We start from the raw sequence: 6,126 nt of genomic DNA, 5'->3' as shown, positions 1-6,126 counted from the left end.
TACGCGTCCTGCGTCTTCGTCCGGACTCCCGTGCACAGAATTTTATGGGATTTTACTGGTCCTTTTTTTGCTCAATATCCTAGAATTTAGGTTCATCGGTAAGGTTGGAGTAAGCTGTTGGTCGCGGGGCCGCGAAATGTCGCGGGGCGCCTCCCTGGAGGACCAAAGCCCACCGTTCCTTATCCGAGTCACGGCACCAGAAATTGTTATAAATTGAGACCACAACAGATCATAATCCAATTAAAATTTTATTAATTATAGCAAGTAGAATATGAGCAAAAACAGCGCTGGACGGCAGGGGAGTCTGCGCTCCACCAACTGCCGTACTGAGCAGTTCAAACAGTCCCTTTTTATACATCTTTACTTCCGTGTTCATGAAGTAGTGGAGGTACTCTGCGCATGCTTCAGTTGTTGTTAGGGGGTCGTTTTCTGCCTCCTGGTGGTCGTTGAGGCCGAAGTAAGAAGTCTTCCTCCTTTGTCCCATAGTTGACCCCTCACTCATATGTCCTTATATGGGGTTGTTTGTCCTGTTTCTGTCCGTTCCTGGACATCTGGCGGTTATCTTATCTTGCACAAGCGGTATCTGGTTTAGTTTGTGTAAGCGATTGCGGTTATCCTATCTTACACAAGCGGTGTCTAGTGGCTGTTTGCATAAGCGATTTCATATCTTTTGTTGCCTAACCTTTACATTGGGCTTAACATAAATCTTAATAAACAATACCCTAGTCCATAGTTTCTTACACGTAACACATCCTATCAAAGTCTTCACACTTGTGTCCCTGTGCTAATAATAAAAATCAATAGCAACTTGGTTCTGTAGCAACATATGATGGACAGAATCAACATCTGTTAATAAGCCAGAAAAAAAAAAGTATTTGTAGTATTACTTTGTTTAGCAAGCTAGCAGCCTAATTTACTAAGCAAGTTAAGAGCGTGTACTATTCTTACAGAAGAGATTAGAGAAGCAAAAATGTGTTATGCTGCATTCCAGAACTCAGCCTGAGAATTACAGTCTGCTGTGAGTTCTGCGTTACAATCATTTGACACATGTTGGGGTTGCGATTGTGAAAGTTGCCCATTTACAATTTTCATTGGCATTATCACAGCTAGTTGTTTTAAAAGCAACCCTTGAGCTTCCTGATGTTCGACTTGTTGCAAAATATTCTGAAGCCAATCAATCAAGTTAGTATTAAAGTTAGTGACTCTCTAGGACCCTGCAAGACTGTGGCAAGACTCCCACATCCTGACTGCCTTAATAGCCATCTCATTCATTTGCAAACAGTTGTCCCTGGGATACCTTGCCTGAATCACAGAATCGGCACAGTTAATTTCTCCAGCTAACTGCTCATAGTTAACGGCAATTCCCCGATTAAGGTTTTCAGTCAAGGCCACTACACATAGCTCACAAAAATCAGATAACCACATCATATACTGTATCAGTTAGTACCATACAAAGCAGTAACTTCCAATCATGCAGTGTGAGTGTATAAGGCTCTGCCATCACTTCAAGAAGGGACATAGCAAATGTATTATGAATCCTCCCTTCCCGCACTGCTTTGCTTAACCCTTTAACAGCCTCGTATTGCACAGGCTGCCACTCTGCAGGTTGATTTGTCTGACAAAATACTGAACATGCCCTAGTGACTCCCAAAACCCATCACTTAAGTGTTTCCCACTTGCATTCCTGCCACCAATCCCTCAGACCCCCTTTCACCCTCCCCAAAAACACAATCAATGCATCAGGAGAGACGAGGGGGTGGGGAAAAGGTCTAGCTCCTTTTCCAGATCTATAGGACCTGGATCAAAAGGTTTATCAGTGTCAATGGAATCATTGTCCGAGCTGTCCTGTTCCCGTGCTTGCTCCTGTGTTGTGAGGGTCGCTGCAATCAGTGACAGAAGCTTTGGGGGCAGAGGAGGTGTGGACAGAATCGCCATCGCTGACGGTGTCTTGAGAAGAGTCGCGCTGTCGGTGGAATTTACAGCTTCCTCTGGTTTAGCACCATTAGTAGAATTAGTCCACACTTGGCAAAGAGTAGTCAGAATTTGCCACCAAGATGTTAAATGCATTCCCGACACGGAGTTCCCCTCCGCGGCAGCATCATACAATTGGCTGCTGTATGTACACACTTTCATTCTTTCAAAGTCTCTAAAGTTTCTTGGCTGCTCACCTGTCTCGATGAATACAGGTGTTATCCTCGGGGTTTAGGTAGTCCGCCTGGTCCAGACAGCAAGACGATCGTTCAGCCAAGACGTCTCCTCCGGAACGAGGCCCTCTTCCACGAGCTGTCTTTTTTCCGTCCTTATTCTTCCAAGGCTTCGGAAAACCACCATAGGGGTCACCATTTGAGGAGACTGAGGCACGGACTCCCGGATCTGACTAGAAGACCCTTCATGAGTCCATATACGTCTCTTTCTGGGGACGAAACCTCATTCCCAATTATGGATTTCCCACAGCTCACCTCTCAACTCCGGAGGGATTTCTGGCCAGCTCCTGCTTCCTTTCAGCAGATCATTCAAAGTTCTGTGGGATTCGCTGCATGTCGCTCAGATAGGCGATTCGAGAGCCCTTCACGTTAGATCCTTAAACGCATCACGTCAGGGTCACCAATTTGTGGCGAATGAAGAGACGGGACGCAGCTTGATGCAAGCAAATGTCAATTTATTGTACAGAAGCACGCGTTTTTATACACTTTCAGAAGCTGCGCGTTTTAAACAGATTGGTTCTTGAAGCTAAGCATTGCATACTAGGCAATCCCTGATTGGTGGTTAACTACCAGCAATTAACAGCAAGGTGTTACCTTTACTTGGCACCATCCTTGGCGCCATCCGTCTCCCACTCCCCTGTGCTCTGTAAACATGCCTCATCATGTTAATTGTTGTCTAGACAAGCTCGAGTACATTCCCCTCAGCTAACTGATTGCCACCCGTGGTCCTAGTTTCCAGACCGCTCCTGCAAGTTTCCTTTGGTCTTGTCAGTTCTGTGAATCCATCACCTGACCCCGTCCCTATTGATTCATCTGTTAGGTTCCAGTCTCTTCCTCAGTTCCAAGGTCCTCCTTGGATCATGATTTTCTTTCTGCCTGCTTTAACTCACACAGTCCTTCAAGCACACTTAGTCTTTGAACAAGCAATTCCTATTCACATATACTGATTTTTTCTAAAAACACCTGCATTTCTGAGAACACCTGTGTATACAAATTAATCATCTATTATTTCTCTCTTCTCCTACTGATTAACTTGACTAAGTTTTAAACCAGCCTTGGATTAGGGCTATACAAGGGCTGAGGCTTGGTTCTGCCATTTAGCAGCTTCAGCACTTTAAATTTCTTAATTCGAAATACATTTTCTTTAACAAAAGGGACTTGCAAATGCTGCATAGGACATGCAGGGGGTAATAGATCTGTTGGTGAACATGATCCATATACAAATATTTCAGTGGTTTGACAAGATCAGCATTTGAAACATATTAGCTGTCAGTGATGTCTGTCCTACATCACTCCTGATTTTGTAAATTATTTTTTTTTAGTAAGAGGAGAATATTGGGATGACTGATTAATTGCCACTCTGCTAACTGATCAAAGGAGTTTATAAGCTCATGTGTATGTTGTGCTTGGATCTCTAAAGTGAGAGGACGGTCTGTGGGAGGATGGATCTGAGGTGATAGTGCTTTTAATACAGTATCCTGATTTGGGAAACAATCCGAAAATTAAGGAAGCTGCAGTGGACAACTCTGAACAGCAAACCCCTAGAAAAAGCCTAGCAGATGGTTGTTATGTGATGGAGCTTGAATTCCTGAACTTCTTTTGGATCCTGTAAGGGATGTTTTAGAGGAAACATTAAACATCCTGTAAGGGAGCTCTCGGTGTTCTCATCAGCTATTTAATCCTGTACATTTGTCCAAGCTTCTGGTGTCAGCAGCCAAGTGTAGCAGTACATGCCAGACTTGATTGCACTTTGTAGTAATATTTTCTCCAAGCTGCTATACAGCCTTGTAAACAAGGTCTCATGGGACCGGGCTTCTGCCCCATTCTCTGCCATCCGCAGCTCTCCCACCTCGAGCCCCCTGCGGCCCCAGCATTGCCCTGCTCTGCGGGGATTGAGGACACCGACTTCCGGGCGGTCCCGGCAGGGGGTGGGGTGGGGTGTCGGGCAGCGCCAAGTGTCCCGCCCCGCCGGTAAGGGGTGGCGGCGGCCGCTGCCGCCGTCTGTGTGTGGCTTGTTTGTGGCTGGAGCGGGCAGCCCTGTGGGGCCCTTGGTGGTGCTGGCAGCTGCCTGAGGGTGTTTGCATTTCTGGCGCGTGTGTGCACGGTGCTCTGCTCGGTCCTGCGGGGTCAGATCTCGTGTGATCTGTTGGGCAATGTTTGAGGATGATAAGTTAGTCTTTTATGAAGTTCTTGTATTTGATAGATATATCAAAAATTAATCCCTGATATTTTTTTTCTTTCTCTCTGTCCTGGTTTCAGCTGGGATAGAGTTAATTTTCTTCTTAGTAGCTGGTCCAGTGCTGTGTTTTGGATTCGGTGTGAGAACAGTGTTGATAATGCACTGATGTTTTTAGTTTTTGCTGGGTGATGTTTATACTGATTCGAGGACTTTTCAGTTTCTTGGGCCCTGCCAGCGAGAGGGCTGGAGGGGCACAGGAAATTGGGAGGAGATATAGCTAGGACAGAAGACTTGAACTAGCCAAAGAGGTATTCCATACCATATGATATCATGCTGAGTATATAAACTGGGGGAAGAAGAACGAAGTGGGACACACCTGGCATTATGGCATTTGTCTTCCTGAGTAACTGTTACACATAATGGAGCCCTGCTTTCCTGGGGATGGCTGAACACCTGCCTGCCCATGGGAAGTGCTGAATGAATTCCTTGCTTTGCTTTGCTTGCATGCGCAGCTTTTGCTTTACCTATTAAATTGTTCTTACCTCAACCCTTGAGTTTTACATTCCTTTCCGATCTTCCTTATCATCTCTCTTTGTGGGGGGGAGTGAGCAAGCAGCTGCGTGGTGCTTGGTTGCTGGCCAGGGTTAAACCACGACACTCATTTTTCCATAAGGCAGAAGTTTATGGTTTGATAATATAGAGGTTCATGGTCTGAACAGTGTGTTCTGCTGTAGCACCTAAATAGTCACCGGCAGCAGTTTCAGGATCAGAAATGATAATGCTTTGATGATAACTGGTGATGATATGGTTATTTCTCTTATACTGCAGCAGAGGAGGGCTGAATCCAACAGGGTGACATGTAGCAACTTCTGCCACTAATAGTGAGGGGCACCTTGAGGTGCTTTGGGGCAGAGGCACCTTGAAGGTGTTTTAAATGGCTAACTGCAGCACTTGCATTCCTGCTAGGCTGCCCAGTGGCTCTCACTTTATTGGTGTGCATCCACACAACTGTCTTCCGCTGACCTGCAGCTTGAAAGTTGTGAGAAGCTATGGACTAGGGTATTGTTTATTAAGATTTATGTTAAATCCAATGTAAAGGTTAGGCAACAAAAGATATGAAATCGCTTATGCAAACAGCCACCAGACACCGCCTGTGTAAGATAAGATAACCGCAATCGCTTACACAAACTAAACCAGATACCGCTTGTGCAAGATAAGATAACCACCAGATATCCAGGAACCGACAGAAGCAGGACAAACAACCCCATATAAGGACATATGAGTGAGGGGTCAACTATGGGACAAAGGAGGAAGACTTCTTACTTCGGCCTCAACGACCACCAGGAGGCAGAAAACGACCCCCTAACAACAACTGAAGCATGCCTCCACTACCTCATGAACACGGAAGTAAAGATGTATAAAAAGGGACTGTTTGAACTGCTCAGTACGGCAGTTGGTGGAGCGCAGACTCCCCTGCCGTCCAGCGCTGTTTTTGCTCATATTCTACTTGCTATAATTAATAAAATTTTAATTGGATTATGATCCGTTGTGGTCTCAATTTATAACAAAAGTCATGAGCAGCTCTTATGGATCGGGAGGGCAAAGAAGCACCACATGCTTGCCCTAGGTTCTCCAACTGGAGTGATCCTCAACAAGGTCTGTTGTAAGAAAGGAACTGTCTGAAAAATGACCCATGCTAATTACAAGCTGGGAACAAAAACAGGAGCATAAGGGACCTCTTGG

The 6,126-nt window shown here is 45.4% G+C and overlaps 1 long non-coding RNA gene across 1 annotated transcript; it reads right to left on the bottom strand.

The window, feature by feature from the left end:
* Positions 1–1,085: 1,085 nt before the first annotated feature.
* LOC130142163 (uncharacterized) lies at positions 1,086–2,850 on the bottom strand. Its single transcript, XR_008819316.1, has 2 exons — positions 2,460–2,850; positions 1,086–2,377 (listed from the first exon to the last, which is right to left on the bottom strand). It is a non-coding gene; the product is annotated as an uncharacterized LOC130142163 (long non-coding RNA).
* Between the last annotated feature and the right edge of the window lie 3,276 nt (positions 2,851–6,126).

This window comes from Falco biarmicus, chromosome W, assembly GCF_023638135.1.
Source record: "Falco biarmicus isolate bFalBia1 chromosome W, bFalBia1.pri, whole genome shotgun sequence".
In the NCBI taxonomy this organism is placed as follows: Eukaryota; Metazoa; Chordata; class Aves; order Falconiformes; family Falconidae; genus Falco; species Falco biarmicus.
Note: the sequence above shows the minus strand (reverse complement) of the source record. Positions and strands in the feature narration are given on the sequence as shown.